At 42.1% G+C, this 16,329-nt stretch overlaps 1 non-coding gene across 1 annotated transcript; it reads left to right on the plus strand.

The window, feature by feature from the left end:
* Positions 1-6,443: 6,443 nt before the first annotated feature.
* TRNAG-CCC lies at positions 6,444-6,515 on the plus strand. Its single transcript has one exon. It is a non-coding gene; the product is annotated as a tRNA-Gly (tRNA).
* The last annotated feature ends 9,814 nt before the right edge of the window (positions 6,516-16,329 follow it).

The raw sequence follows: 16,329 nt of genomic DNA on the forward strand, positions 1-16,329 counted from the left end.
CAGATGGTGACTGCAGCCATGAAATTAAAAGACGCTTACTCCTTGGAAGGAAAGTTATGACCAACCTAGATAGCATATTCAAAAGCAGAGACATTACTTTGCCAACAAAGGTCCGTCTAGTAAAGGCTATGGTTTTTCCTGTGGTCATGTATGGATGTGAGAGTTGGCCTGTGAAGAAAGCTGAGCACCAAAGAATTTGATGCTTTTGAACTGTGGTGTTGGAGAAGACTCTTGAGAGTCCCTTGGACTGCAAGGAGATCCAACCAGTCCATTCTGAAGGAGATCAGCCCTGGGATTTCTTTGGAAGGAATGATGCTAAAGCTGAGACTCCAGTACTTTGGCCACCTCATGTGAAGAGTTGACTCATTGGCAAAGACTCTGATGTTGGGAGGGATTGGGGGCAGGAGGAGAAGGGGGTGACAGAGGATGAGATGGCTGGATGGCATCACTGACTCGATGGACATGAGTCTGGGTGAACTCCGGGAGTTGGTGATGGACAGGGAGGCCTGGAGTGCTGCTATTCATGGGGTCACAAAGAGTCGGACACGACTGAGCAACTGAACTGAACTGAACTGATGGCTGATTCATTTTGCTGTAAAGCAGAAACTATTAACATAACATTGTGAAGCAACTATCAGTTTAGTTCAGTCGTTCAGTCATGTCCGACTCTTTGTGACCCCATGAATCGCAGCACGCCAGGCCTCCCTGTCCATCACCAACTCCGGAGTTCACTCAAACTCACGTCCATGGATTCTGTGATGTCATCCGGCCATCTCATCCTCCCTTGTCCCCTTCTCCTCCTGCCCCCAACCCCTCCCAGCATCACAGTCTTTTCCAATGAGTCAACTCTTCGCACGAGGTGGCCAAAGTACTGGAGTTTCAGCTTTAGTATCATTCCTTCCAAAGAACACCCAGGGCTGATCTCCTTTAGAATGGACTGGTTGGATCTCCTTGCAGTCCAAGGGACTCTCAAGAGTCTTCTCCAACACCACAGTTCAAAGCATCAATTCTTTAGCACTCCGCTTTCTACACAGTCCAACTCTCACATCCATACATGACCACTGGAAAAACCATAGCCTTGACTAGACGGACCTATACTCCAATAAATATAAACAAAAGAACACTGGCCCCCAAAGATGTCCACATCTTAATCCTCAGAACCTAAGAATATGTTGTCTTACATGGCAACAACAACAAAAAAACTTTGCTGATGTGATTATATTAAAAATATTGAGACAAGGAGATTATTTGGAATTGTCTGGGTAGGCCTGATGTAAGAACATCCCTTATAAGAGGGAGGGAGAAGGTCAAAGTCAGTTGTGGGAGATGTACTGATAGAACCAAGAGGTTGAAATGACGAGAGGCAGAGGCCACAGGGAATACAGGCCTCCAGATGCTGAAACAAGTAGGGAAACAGAACCTCCTTGAGAGCCTTCTAAAGGAAACTGTGCTGCTAACACTTGGCTTTAATCAGTAAGACTCCTTTTGGACTTGTTCTAGAGCTGTGATCACATATGTTGGTGCAGCCTTAAGCCACTGGGTATGTAGTAACTTGTCACAGCAGCAATAGAAAACTAATATAGATTTTAAGTAATAACTTTTCCAGCGTCACAAATTAGGATGAAGCAAGGATTAAAACCAAGAGTGAATATTCCAAAGCCTGGATGGTCTTTCCCCCAAATTTATATTACTTCTTAAGAAACTCGTTGGGTATCTGCTCAATATGTTTCTTTTTTTTTTTTTATTGGAGTATAATTGCCTTACAATGTTGTATTGGATTCTCCTGTATAATGAAGCGAATCAGCTATTGTTGTTGTTCAGTCGCTCAGTCGTGTCTGACTCTGCAACCCCACGAACTGTAGCACTCCAGGCTTCCCTGTTTTTCAGCATCTTCTTGAGTTTGCTCAGACTCCTGTCCATTGAGTCGGTGGTGCTGTCTAATCATCTCATCCTCTGCTGCCCCTTCTCTTGCCCACAATCTTTCCCAGCATCAGGGTCTTTTCCAATGAGTTAGCTGTTTGCATCAGGTGGTCAAAGTATTGGAGCTTCAGCTTTATTATCAGTCCTTTCAATGAACATTCAGTGTTGATTTCCTTTAGGATTGACTGGTTTGATCTTGCTGTTCAAAGAACTTTCAATAATCTTCTCCAGCACCACAGTTCAAAAGCATCAATTCTTCGGTGCTCAGCGTTCTTTATGGTCCAACTCTCACATCCGTACATGACTACTTGAAAAACCATAGTTTTAACTATATGGACTTGTGTCAGTAAAGTGGTATCTCTGCTTTTTAATGTGTTATCTAGATTTGTCATAGCTTTTCTTCCAAGGAGCAAACATCTTTTAACTTCATAGCTGCAGTCACTGTCTGCAGTGATTTTGGAGCCCAAGAAAATAAAATCTGTCACTGTTTTCATTTTTTCCCCATCTATTTGTCATGAAACAATGGGACTTCATGCCCATGATCTGAGTTTTCTGAATGTTGAGTTTCAAGCCAGCTTTTTCACTCTCCTCTTTTACCTTTAGTTTCTCTTTGATTTCTGCCATTAGAGTGGTATCATCTGCATATCTGAGGTTATGGATATTTCTCCTAGCAATCTTGATTCCAGCTGGTGATTCATACAGCCCACCATTTCACATGATATACTCTGCATATAAATTAAATAAGGATGGTGACAAAATACAGCCTTGACATACTCATTGATGTACTCCTTTCCCAATTTTGAACCAGTCTATTGCCCCATATTGGTTCTAACTGTTTCTTCTTGGCCTGCATGCAGGTTTCTCAGGAGACAGGTAAGGTGGTCTGGTATTGCCATCTCTTTAAGAATTTCCCACACTTTTCTGTCTTCAACTATATGTATACATATATCCCCTCACTCTTAAACCTCCCTCCCACCCTCCACTAGGGCATCAGAGTCTTTTCAGTATATTTTGAAGAGCTTGTCTGCCAGCCTCCTTCCCTTCTCTCTTGCCTAAGGCACAAGTATGTACTTATGAAGATAGTACATGGTATTTGGTGCTAACATGCTGGAATGCCAAACAGAGGACATCTGTGGATCAGTACATTGTTTTCTGAATAGCATAGTAGAAAGAGAACTGGATTAATGATAAGAGATTTAGACTCTAGTTCTAATGCTGGTGGCTCAGACGGTAAAGCGTCTGTCTACAATGCAGGAAACCCGGGTTCGAGCCCTGGGTTGGGAAGATCCCCTGGAGAAGGAAATGGCAATCCACTCCAGTACTATTGCCTGGAAAATCCCATGGACAGAGGAGCCTGGTAGGCTACAGTCTATGGGGTCGCAAAGAGTGGGACTCGACTGAGCGACTTCACTTTCACTTTCACTTTCTAATGCTGTAACCAGCTCTGGCACTTGAGCAAACCCCTTCACATTTCTGGGTTTCCTAGGTGAGGTGCTAGTTGTAAAGAATCCACCTGCCAATACAGGCGACAAAAGAGAGGTGGGTTTGATCCCTGGGTCAAGAAGATCCCCTGGAGGAGGGCATGGAAACCCACTCCAGTATTCTTGCTTGGAAAATCCCATGGACAGAGGAGCCTGACAGGCTACAGTCCATGGAGTTGCAGAGTCAGACACGACTAAAGCAACTTGGCACACATGCATGCTTCATATTTCTGGGCTTCATTTTGCTCATCTGCAAAACAAGACCTTGAGCGAGATGGTTTTTCATGTTGCTCTAGTTTTAACCTCCTACAATTTCTAAAGACTTCCAGGATGTCCTATCCCTCCTCCTTGGCACACACTTTGAAACCAGTAAGCCCCCAATGGGAGCTCAGTTTTAGCAGCTTGGATACCAGTTCATTTATTATTTAATCAAGGAAATGGAAAGACTCCTCTCTTCTCTCAAAGAGGTCAGTGTTAGCAGACATCATCTGAAATACCCTGAGTTTCAGAAACTCTGAATATCAAGCTGAAAGGTTAGTTAGCAACTGGCAAAGTGGAAGACAATGATCTTGGTTTGTAAATTCTGTCATTGCACATCAAGTATTACGTGAATGGTTCTAGAGGTACAGCAGTTCTAGCTCATTCTAGGAATGGTTACACTCTATGTTAGCTGGTGCCCCAGAGACTGAAAGGAGAGCCTGAAATAAGATCTGGATCTTTGGCAAATGATCTTAGGGGCCTCGGTACAAAAGAGTCAGGTCTGTCTCAGATTATGTGTTCAAACTAAATGCTAATTTGTTAACCCAGAGCGATTCTGAGGCTTTAACTCTGCTGGAGTGATACCCTGTGGGTTTCAAGCAACCTTAACATTTGGCATGTCACAGCTTTGGATCTTGGATGCATGGAACCTGCAGCACAAATTTCTCGTGACCCTTCTGTGCTGGTCTTGGTACAATTCTATGAAACCTGTTGATGCTGTCCAAGTTGCTTCCTCCACAATCCTCTGCTTTCTGCCTGTGAATGCCTGGGAAGACTTAGGCAACATACTGACTATTAATCCAACCAATCAACAAATAATAAACAATCCAATGGCCTTAAAATACTTTTCCTTCTTGACCTTTCTATACAGAGCTTGATGTAATCATCACTCTCTTCTAGAACACGTTTCCATCTTCTTCTAAGATGCTTTACTCTTTCCACTCCCCTTCTCTGCTGCTCCTGCTTCATCTCCATGTCTGTCTTCTTCCCTTGGCTGCTCATCTTAGTCTTCCATTCCTATCCTTGATTTTCAATTCTTTCCTCTGCATGTTACCTCCCTTGATAACCTCATCCAATCACAGTGCTTGATTAGCATCCTAAAGCTGACAGTTCTGGAGTTGACAGAGAGCTCAGAACCTCTCTTGAGCCCCAGTTTCCACTATACTGAGGTGCTGGGGTCACAGAGCCCAGGCTGGATCTCATTTCTGATACCCAGAAAAGCTGTGAGAATGTGGACAAGTGACTTGAGCCTCAATCTCCTTATTTGTACAATGGGAGAATCACACAATAGATCTCAGGATGTTGTAGTAAGCACAAAAGAAGTAAATGCTATAAAGTGATTGGCACCTAGCAATCGCAACCCATGCTATCTGTAATCCTTATTTGAATAATTGAGCTTTTTCCCAGGAAAGAAAAAATAAATATTTAATATCTTTCAGGTAGATACTTTCATCCGGTAGGAAATAAAATTTGAAATGTGTTCAGTACCCACACGTACTAAAGTGAAGAAGAGAATATAAGGCAATAGGTATTTAAGCCAAACAAAACTGAGCAAGTAAGGCCATAGTGGTCACAACGATGTTGATACATTTTGGTCAAAGTGGATCCTGTGTCAGTGCTCTAAGTTTGAATGATTGAGCTTTACATATATATATATATATTTTTTTTTTTTAAATCTATGTATTTTGGTGTGTGCTGGCTCTTTGTTGCTGTGTGGGTTTTTCTCTAGTCGCGGAAAGCAGGGATTCTTCTTTGTTGCAGTTCTCGGACTTTTCATTGCAGTGGCTTCTTTTGTTGCAGAGCGTGGGCTCAGTAGTTGCGGTTCCTGGCCTCTAGAGCACAGGCTCAATAGTTGTGGCTCATGGGCTTAGTTGCCTTATATTCTCTTCTTCACTTTAGTCCATGTGGGATCTTCTCAGATCTGGGATCAACCTGTATCTCCTGCATTGGCAGGCAGATTCTTTATTGCTGAGCCACTAGGGAAGCCCAGTAATTGAACTTTTTAACTTGCATACTTTGTTAGCAGATCCATGGGACAACTCTCCTCCCTGAAAAATGAAACAGTTCACGCAACCGCTCCAATAATTCCTATTTCTGTGAATGGTGTCACCTGACTTCCAATCTTCTAATCCCATGAGTTTGAACTCAACTTTGAGTCTTTCTCTTTTTGGTCCCTATATATGATGAACAGGACTTCCCTGCTGGCTCAGTGGTAAAGAATTCACCTGTCATTGCAGGAGATACAGGTTCGATCCCTGAGCCAGGAAGATCCCCTGGAGAAGGAAATGGCAATCCACTCCAGCCTTCTTGCCTGGAAAATCCTATGGACAGAGGAGCCTGGTGGGCAATAGTCCACGGGATTGCAAAAGAGTTGGAAATGACTTAGCGAGTAAACAATGACATCTGATGAATGGCCAGATCCTTCCTCTAAGTTCAAAACTGTCTCTTCTCCATTCCTGTCCCCAGTAGTCACTGCTCCCTAACAAATCTCCCTTAGTCTCAGATTTTTGTGCTGCCAATCCATGAATGTTCATCTTGGCCCAGAGTTGTAATTTCATGCTCTCCTGGTCTTAAACACACTTCCAATGACTCATCCTTCTTGTTGAATGAAAGCCAGTTCCTCAGGGTAACACTCAAGTTTGTACAAAGCAGGGTTGAGACTTGGTGCAGGGTGTGTGTGTGAGCGGAGACAGGACTAACCTTGTGATGCTGGAATAGGCATCAGCTTGGGGTGGGGGAAAAGAGGAGTCACTTGGTTGTTCTAACTGGCAGAGTTGGAGGACTTCCCTGTGGTCCAGAGGTTAAGATTCTGCACTCCCAATGCAGGGGTCCCAGGTTCAATCCCTGGCCAGGGAACAAGATCCCACATGCCACCACTAAAGACCTTGCGTGCTACAACTAAGACCCAGAACAATCAAATAGTTTTTTTTTTCAAGTGGCAGAGAGTCTATGTATAAACAGAATACATAACTGTAGTCTGTATAGCAACAAATATAAAAAATCATATGGGTATGAATAACATTCAATCACAGATATTTATCAAGCATCTACTACATACCAGACAGGATGGCTGGGTGTTGGGAATGTAGCAGTGAAGAGCTCTGCTCTCAGAAATTTACAGGTAGAGAGGGAGCTGGGGAAATCCACAGGCAGTCATAACACAGCATGGAAAATGCTGAGGGCTTCCATGGGACTATACAGGAGTGGCTCCCATCCAGGTGGAGGCAGGTGGGGAATGAGAAAACCTCTAGGAGGAAAGGACATCTTAGTGGAGACGGATGTGCTGGACTCATTCAGCCAGGTGAGGGTGGAGAGGTAAGGGCAGGAGGGAATGTTTCAAGATGGGGTCTCATGGGCCCACCTAATGACAGAGACCCTTGGTGGCTTTGTGCCAGAGGGATGAGGCTTAGCTGGGGCCAGAAGTCAGGGGTGTTGAAAGAAGAGACTAAGGAGGTGAGCAGGGGCTGGATTAGGAAGAACTTATTTTGGGGGCCATGCCTAAAGAATATGGGATCTTAATTCCTCAACCAGGAATTGAACCCACACCCCTCTTTCACTGGGAGCATGGAGTCTTAATCACTAGACCACCAGGGAAGTCCAGAAGAACTTTCTTTGCCATGATAAAAGGGTTAGATTTTTTCCTGGGGATAAACAGGAACCACTGACAAGTTTTAAGTATGGGAATGTGCTCATCAGATTTTATTATCAGAAACTGAGAAAAAGGACAAAATGTTAGCTGTGGATAAATATCCCAATCATTGGAACTCAAACAATTTCAATAAGAGGTGTACCCTGGAGATACTGTGGGTTTAGTTCCAGACCATTGCAATAAAGCAATTCACACGCACATGAATTTTTTGGTTTCCCAGCGCATACACAAGTTATACTTACACTATACTATAGTCTATTGTGTGATAGCATCATATCTGAAAAAAGGTGCATGTTTTAATTTAAAAATACTTTATTGCTAAAAAATGCTGGCCATCACCTGAACCTTCAGTGAGTCGTAGCAGTACCAAAGATCACTGATTACAGATCACCATAACAATGAGAATAATCATGAAAAAGCTTTGAAATATTGCCAGAATTATCAATATGTGACACAGAAACATGAAGTGAGCATAATGGCACCGATAGACTTGCCTGATGCAAGATCGCCCCAAACCTTCAATTTGTAAAAAACACAGTATCTGCAAAGCACAATAAAGCAGAAGGCAATAAAATAAGATCTGCCTGTACTTCTGTTTGGATATCTGGCACAAATTCAATTTTAAGACCTCAGTTGTACTTAGTTCTTTACCTCTGACCCCTGAAGTTTATAAGTAACAAGGGAAGTCATCAACTGATTTATGTGCTGCTGTCAAGATAAATATTTATTAGGATCGCAATTTAGGATGTCAGAGTCAGAAAAGAATCCAGATGGGATTAGCTTAAAAATAAAGATGCTAGTGCACAACATGATGGGTTCTGATTTTTTTTTTTTTTCTGATTTGCTGCCTTGATTTAGCAGCGTCTGTCTTCTGCAGCGCTGAGTAACTGCAGAATAACCCAAAGTGGAGACACCATACCTGGATGGGCACCGAGGGGGGGCCCTAGGCCTGGCCAATCCCAAAATGCCACTTCTCAGGGAGATGAGGCTATGGCAGGTGCTGCAGGAAAAGCCCGAAGCAGGTTCACCAGGAAAGAGAAGAGAATGGGGTGGCGAGGTCAGGCTTCATAGGACGGGACTTGGCACCCTATGTTAATGGACATTGGCCTTTTTAGCCTAATTTTAAAAGACAGAGATATAATCTTCCCTCCAGGTCCAGACTCAAAGACTTCCTTAATAGACCTTGGTCCTAGGAAGCATATATCTTTAGGGAAAAAAATCTGTCTTAAAGGCTTAGTCATCACAGAGCTACTGTAGCATACCTCCACAGCTCAGGAAAAGGGAATTAGTCACAGAGTGGAGACGACTTAGATTTGATTATTTCCCATGATAAAGATTGAAGAAGTGGTTCCCCAAACCTCATGTACTTTTGAAAATCATTGAAAATTTCTGCATCACCCTTAGCCTACAATAACTGGTGTCACCAATCTAGGGGACCTCTCTGGACTTTAAGTTAATGCTATAGAATGTGCTTACATTTCAGAAAGCCACGGCATTTTTGTTCCATCTGTGTAACAGTGAGATTTCATATGCAAGCAATATTGTACAGCACAGACTCAGTGAGAGACCTGCTTCTGTTCATCATTTGGAACCACCATTTATCTACTGTGTGACTTTGAATAAGTTACTTAACCTCTCTGTTGGGGAGCCTCTGGCCAAAAAGAGGATAAAAATTATCTAAATGGGGATTAAAGATATCTACATTATAGATTGTTCTGAGGATTAAAAAAGAAAATTCAGGGATTTCTCTGGTGGCGCAGGGGTTAAGATTCCATGCTTCCACTGCTGGGAGCATGAGTTGGATCCCTGGTTGGGCAACTAAGATCCCACATTCATCGTAGCCAAAACAAAAAAAAAGTAAAAGAAAGAGAGGGAGAGAACTCATGTAAAGTACTCAGCACAGAAAAATCATTTCAGAAACTGTTTTTTTGTTTATAGATTTCTGTTATTCTGTTGGAATAAACTCACACCAGGGAAAAGAGGTAACAGGGATAAACAGCACTGTAAATGTTATCATTATCACCGTCCCATTCACACCCCAAATAGTCTTGTTTACTTGTTACCTTACTGATGGTGTCAGTTATGACACTAGCTGATTAATGTCAACCTATTAATAATATTTTACTTCTTCTGGGGGAATTTATGTTTCTTCTGATTCCTGGTGGCTCAGACCATAAATAATCCGCCTGCAAGTGGGAGACCTGGGTTCGATCCCTGGATTGGGAAGATCCCTTAGAGGAGGGAATGGCAACCCACTCCAGTATCCTTGCCTGGAGAATCCCAAGGACAGAGAAGCCTGGTGGGCTATAGTCCGTGGAGTCACAAAGAGTTGGACAGGACTGAGTGACTAACCCTTTTCCACTATAATTTACCTGCTCTTGGCATCTGTTTATTTTTCAGTTAGGGGCAAGTCACCTTTTCCTCCTTAATCTCAATTGAAATCTACCTGCACACATTCACCTCACAGCTGTGTCAAGGCTCGGACCTTGAGAAAACGAAGCAGCCCTGGCTTAGATCTGCACCGAAACATGGAAGGTTTCACAAGCCCCTTTACAGTTTGCTCATCATCCTCTCACAGACTTTCCTTCTATTGCATCATTTCTTCCACAAGAACACTTAACACTTTTTTTTCTTTCTCTTAGTCCTTTTGCCACTTCCTGTTTTCCCTAAATACTTAGTCTCCCCTCCCCCACTAAAGAGACACTGACCAGGAGATTTTGTACATAAACCACTATGGATCCCAGAGGGAAAACTGAAACCAAAGGAAAAACTGCACTCTGCTTACTCTGGTGTCTTCTGCAACATGGTTGCAAATTATAAGTACTTAGCCAATCATTTACCATCTACTGGGCACTCACATGTGTCAGGCAAGGGGCTGGCATCTGTCCAAGATGGAAGGCTATGGACCAAAGCTCAAGGATCTCAGACCAAAGACAAGACCCCGAAGGATCTTCCAAGGTAATAGAAATAAAAACAAAAATAAACAAATGGGACCTAATCAATCTTATAAGCTTTTGCCCATCTAAGGAAACCATAAAAAAATGAAAGGACAACCTACAGAATGGGAGAAAATATTTGCAAATTATGTGACCAACAAGGGTCACTTTCCAAAATATAGAAGAGCTCATATAAGTTGCTGACAAAAAAAAATCCAATTGAAAAATGAGCAGAAGGCCTAAGTAGACATTTCTCCAAAGAAGAAATACAGATGACCAGGAGGCACATGAAAAGATGCTCAACATCACCTATTATTCAGTTCAGTTCAGTTGCTCAGTTGTGTCTGCCTCTTTGCAACTCCATGGACTGCAGCACGCCAGGCTTCCCTGTCCCTCACTAATTATTCAGTTCAGTCCAGTTCAATTCAGTCGCTCAGTCGTGTCTGACTCTTTGAGACCCCATGAATCACAGCACACCAGGCCTCCCTGTCCATCACCATCTCCCGGAGTTCACTCAGACTCACGTCCATCGAGTCAGTGATGCCATCCAGCCATCTCATCCTCTGTCGTCCCCTTCTCCTCCTGCCCCCAATCCCTCCCAGCATCACAGTCTTTTCCAATGAGTCAACTCTTCGCCTGAGGTGGCCAAAGTACTGGAGTTTCAGCTTTAGCATCATTCCTTCCAAAGAAATCCCAGGGCTTATCTCCTTCAGAATGGACTGGTTGGATCTCCTTGCAGTCCAAGGGACTCTCAAGAGTCTTCTCCAACACCACAGTTCAAAACCATCAATTCTTCGGCGCTCAGCCTTCTTCACAGTCCAACTCTCACATCCATACATGACCACTGGAAAAACCATAGCCTTGACTAGACAGACCTTTGTTGGCAAAGTAATGTCTCTGCTTTTGAATATGCTATCTAGGTTGGTCATAACTTTCCTTCCAAGGAGTAAGCGTCTTTTAATTTCATGGCTGCAGTCACCATCTGCAGTGATTTTGGAGCCCAAAAAAAGAAAGTCTGACACTGTTTCCACTGTTTCCCCATCTATTTCCCATGAAGTGATGGGACCAGATGCCACTAATTATTAGAGAAATGCAAATCAAATCTGTAAAGAAGTAGCACCTCTCACCGGTCAGAATGGCCACTATTAAAAAGTCTACAATAACAAATGCTGGAGAGTACACAGGGAAAAGGGAAACTTCCGACACTTGGTGGGAATGTAAGTTGGTGCAGACACTATGGAAAACTGTACAGAGGCTCCTCAAAAAACTAAAAATAGAGAAAACATATGATCCAACAATCTTATTCCTGGGTATATATCCAGACAAAACTGTAATTCAAAAAGATACACGCATCTCTATGTTCACAGCAGCACTGTTCACAAAGCCAAGACATGGAATCAACCTAAACGTCCATTGAGAAAGGAATGGATAAAGAAGGTGTGGAAGATACATACAATGTGGTACATATATACTACTCAGCCATAAAATGAATGAAATAATGTCATTTGCAGCAACATGGCTACAACTAGAGATTAGCATACTAAAGTGACGTCAGCAGGAGAAAGACAAACACTATGTGACATCACTTATATGTGGAATCTGAAATGTGACACGAATGAACGTATCTGTGAAACAGAAAGAGAATCGCAGATGCAGAGAACAGACGGGTGGTTGCCCAGGGAGGGGGTGTGAGGGGTGGATTGGGAGGTTGGGGTTAGCAGCTGTAAGCTTTCTTATATATAGGATGGATAAACAACAGAGTTCTGCTGTACAGCACAGGGAACTATCAATATCCTTTGATAAACCATAATGGAAAAGAATATGAAAAAGAATATATATGTATAACTGAGTCACTGTGCTGTATAGCAGAAATTAATACACTATAAATCAACTCTACTTCAATTAAAAAAAAAAAAAAAACTGAAGGAAGATACCAGACTTGGTGAAGTGGTGGCTGTGAACCTATGAATGGGGGCCATACTGATTTCTGTGCTATACAGCAGGTTCTTATTAGTTACCTGTTTTATATACAGTGGTGTATATATGTCAGAAAAGTGTGGAATACTTCACAAATTTGCATGGGGTATACTGCGTGTAAAATATGTCTGTGCTGAAGGCATTTGTATTTTAATGTTTGTCTGTCGTCTTCTCCTTAGTGAAGTCCTAGAAGAGAGAGTCATCATCATATTTTTTCTCAGAGCATCCAGGGCTTTGTCCACAGTGCCCCACAAGCAATCCTTCCCTTCCATCTGCATCATGAGCCGTGGGGTCAGAAAACCAGGATACAGTCAGGCCAGCACAGATTAAGTGCCAGCTGACTTCTTCTCCCTCTTGTGGTGGGTTCAAGTCCTGATTCTATTGCAACCTGGTACAGCAACAGAAGGGGCTTCCCAGGTGGCACTAGTGGTAAAGAACCCACCTGCCAATGCAGGAGACATGAGACACAGGTTCGATCCCTGGGTCGGAAAGATACCCCAGAGAAGGAAACGGCAGCCCACTCCAGTATTCTTGCCTGGAGAATCTCATGGACAGAGGAGCCTGGCGGGCTACGGCCCATAGGGTCACAAAGAGTCATACATGACTCAAGCAACTTAGCACGCACATACAGAGCAACAGAAATCTGCACGTGATAAAGCAGTTGCTTTTTGAAATGCACTTATTGTGCTAAGCATTTTACACAAATTATATCTTTTCATTCTCATAGCAAGACTATAAGGTAGATATGGTCATTAAATAACTCGCTCCAGGTCACACAGCTGATAAGTGGTGCTTTCAGACTATGAATCCAGGTGGGTCTCTCATAATACTATACTATACAATACTGCTTACCCATGCCATCTGTTTCACAGATGAAATTTTAAAAGACATTATTCACTTGGTAGATTGGCAAGGACTAGGAAGCTGAGTGATGTCCAGGCAGGGGAGAGCCTGAGAACAGTGTGCTTTGCTAGCCCTTGTAGATGAGATGACGGATCTCTACTCCTCCGTTCCTAAGTCAGAATTTGCTCAGGTAGCCTCCTGTCTCCAGCTCCAGAATGGAATCCAAGTATTTCAAGCTATTATGTTCCAAACTGTCAACATGCACTTTGTTTGCTGATTTCTAACCAGTGTCTTTCGAAAAAATGAAGTTGAATAAAAACAGTGTATATTGTACCTTTCCACTGGAGTTCTGGTTTGTGTGAGAAGATAAATGTCTTTATTCTTAAAGCCAGTTTGTGTTGGGATTGTTGCTCCTTTGCAGCTGAAAGCATCCTGGATGATTCACTGACGGTGTGAACAGTGCGATATTTTTGGAGGGCCATCTGACTCCATGTGTCAAAAATTTCAGTAAACATACTCAGCAATACCACTTCCAGGAATATGTCTCAAAGAAGGAAATGTGTGTATGTGCCATTTAAAAGGATGTTCATGGAATCAATATTTTTAATAGAAAGAAACAGGACTAAATAACTGTCAATAAAGATGATATAAAATGTTGTATTCCCAATTCTAGAGCTTCCCAGGTGGTTCAGTGGTAAAGAATCCACCTGCCAATGCAGGAGACACAGGAGACTCAGATTCAATTCCTGGGTCAGGAAGACCCCCTGGAGGAGGAAATGGCAACCCATTCCGGTATTCTTGCCTGTGATTCCCATGGACAGAGGAGCCTGGCAGGCTACAGTCCATGGGGTCACAAAGAGTCAGACATGACTGAGAGACTAGACACGAGCACAAATACAAGCTGGATTCTACGCAAGGGAAAGCTATGCAACCAGTAATGGATGAGATTTATAAGTCAGTGAATTGTCCACACTGTCTTAGGATAAATGACACAAACAGGAAATTATTTGAGCATGGAGTTAAAAAGTTAAGACAGTTTGTTTGGAGTGATTTTTGATAGAGACAAATATCATCACTAGATGCTGACACCATTGGATAAAGGATGGTGGAGAAGGTTGTGCACATGTTCTCAGAGGATCACCTAAGGTTCTTTATTGATTACAAGGATAGGGGGACTTTATATCAGACTGCAGATGCCACCGTAACCAAGCAATCAGACTTTGCAATCCCAACAACGAGACACTGTGAGCCTCCTGACACGATGCCTTGTAAACTACCACCCAGGTCATATCCTTGTCAGAAAGATTAAGCCAGATATACTCAAAAGGAAACAAATTCAGACTGTGGGGCCTTCAACAAGACCACTGGCTTGGACTCTTCAAAAATGTTCATGTCTGGGAATTCCCTGGTGGTCCAGTGGTCCGGACTCCAAGTTTCCACTGCTGGGGCCCAGGTTTGATCCCTGGTTGGGGAAATAAGATCCTGCAAGTCACACAGTGTGCCAACAACAACAAAAATGTCAGCATCACAAGAGGAAAAAAAAAGACAAGAAAGAAATATTCTAGAACTGTGCTGTCCAACAGAAATGTAATATGAGCTATATATGCAATTAAAAAATTTTAAATAGCCACAGGTAAAACTAATTTTAATAATGTATTTTTTGCCCAATACATTCAATGTATTATTATTTCAATATGCAATCAATATGCAGAATTACTGATGAAATAATGTACATTTTTTTGTGTGCGCTAAGTCTTGAATACACTCAATTTGGGCCAGCCATATTTCAAGGGCTTAAGAGCCATATACAGTGCTTGCTTTGGCAGTACATAGACTAAAACTGGAATGATACAGAGAAGATTAGCATGGCCCCTGTAGAAGGATGACATGCAAATTTGTGGAGTATTCCACATTTTTCTGACATATATACACCACTGTATATAAAACAGGTAACTAATAAGAACCTGCTGTATAGCACAGAGAACTCCACTCAATACTTTGTAATAGCCTATTTAGGAAAAGAATCTAACAAAAATTAAGAGTGGATGTTGTATATGTGTAACTGAATCATTGTGCTGTACACCTGAAGCTAACACAACATTATAAATCAACTATACTCCAAAAAAGGTTTTTTTTTAAAAAACAGTCACATACAACCGGGGACTTCTGTATTGAATGGCATAGCTCTAGAGTAAAGAAGGCTGGGGGTCCAGTGGTTAAGACTTTGCCTTCCAGTGCAGAGACTGCAGGTTCGATCTCTGGTCAGGTAACTAAGATCCCACATACCACATGCCTCGTGGCCAAAAAAACAAAACATAAAACAGAAGTAATATTGTAACAAACTCAATAAAGACTTTAAAAATGGTCCACATCAAAATAAAAGAAAGATGAGTAAAGAGACAGTCGCCAAATGAAATGTGGGATCCTGTATTGGAACTGCGTGTCTAATGGGAGAAAGTGTAGACTGTATATAAGATACTATTATTATATGTATGGTAAAGTTCTTGGTAAAAATAGTAGTTAGTTATATAAAGTGTGTGTATATGTTCAGTTGCTCAGTTGTGTCTGGCTTTTTGCTACCCTATAGATTGTAGCCCACCAGGTTCCTCTGTCCATGGGATTTCCCAAGCAAGAATACCAGAGTGTATTGCCATGCCCTCCTCCAGGGGATCTTTCCAATCCAGGGATCCAACTTGTGTCTCCTGTGTCTCCAGCATTGCAGGCGGATTCTTTACCGCTGAAAGAATGATGCTATTCTTAGGAGATATATGCTAAAGTAATTGAATGTCAAGTATAATGCCTGCAACTTACTTTTAAATGGTTCAACAGTGGTGCTAAGTCGATAAATAGAGATTGAAATAGATACAGATATAGAGAAGAAGGGTGCAAATACTAACAAACAACTGGTGAGTCTAGGGAAAGAATATTCAGGTATTTATTGTACTGCTTTTACCAAACTTTTTTATGGTTTGATAGGCCTGAGAGAAAAAACAGATTACAATAATGATAATGGCATTTTAGATTCTTTACAGTTTACAGCATATTTTCATATATATTGTGAATTTAATCCTTTCAAAGTCTATGAAGGTAGATATTTGGCATGTTTGACCTTTGTTTTATAGTAAAAACAAAAAAAACCCAAAACATTTCTTTGGTGCCCAAACACATTCCAGGCACGACACATACATTTTCTCTTTTAATTTTTCAAAGGACTCCCAGCGGCAGGTGGGGTCTCTTCCATTCATAATATCTGACATCTGGGGCT

The sequence above is a fragment of the Bison bison genome, unplaced genomic scaffold, assembly GCF_000754665.1.
Source record: "Bison bison bison isolate TAMUID 2011002044 unplaced genomic scaffold, Bison_UMD1.0 scf7180017864462, whole genome shotgun sequence".
Taxonomy (NCBI): Eukaryota; Metazoa; Chordata; class Mammalia; order Artiodactyla; family Bovidae; genus Bison; species Bison bison.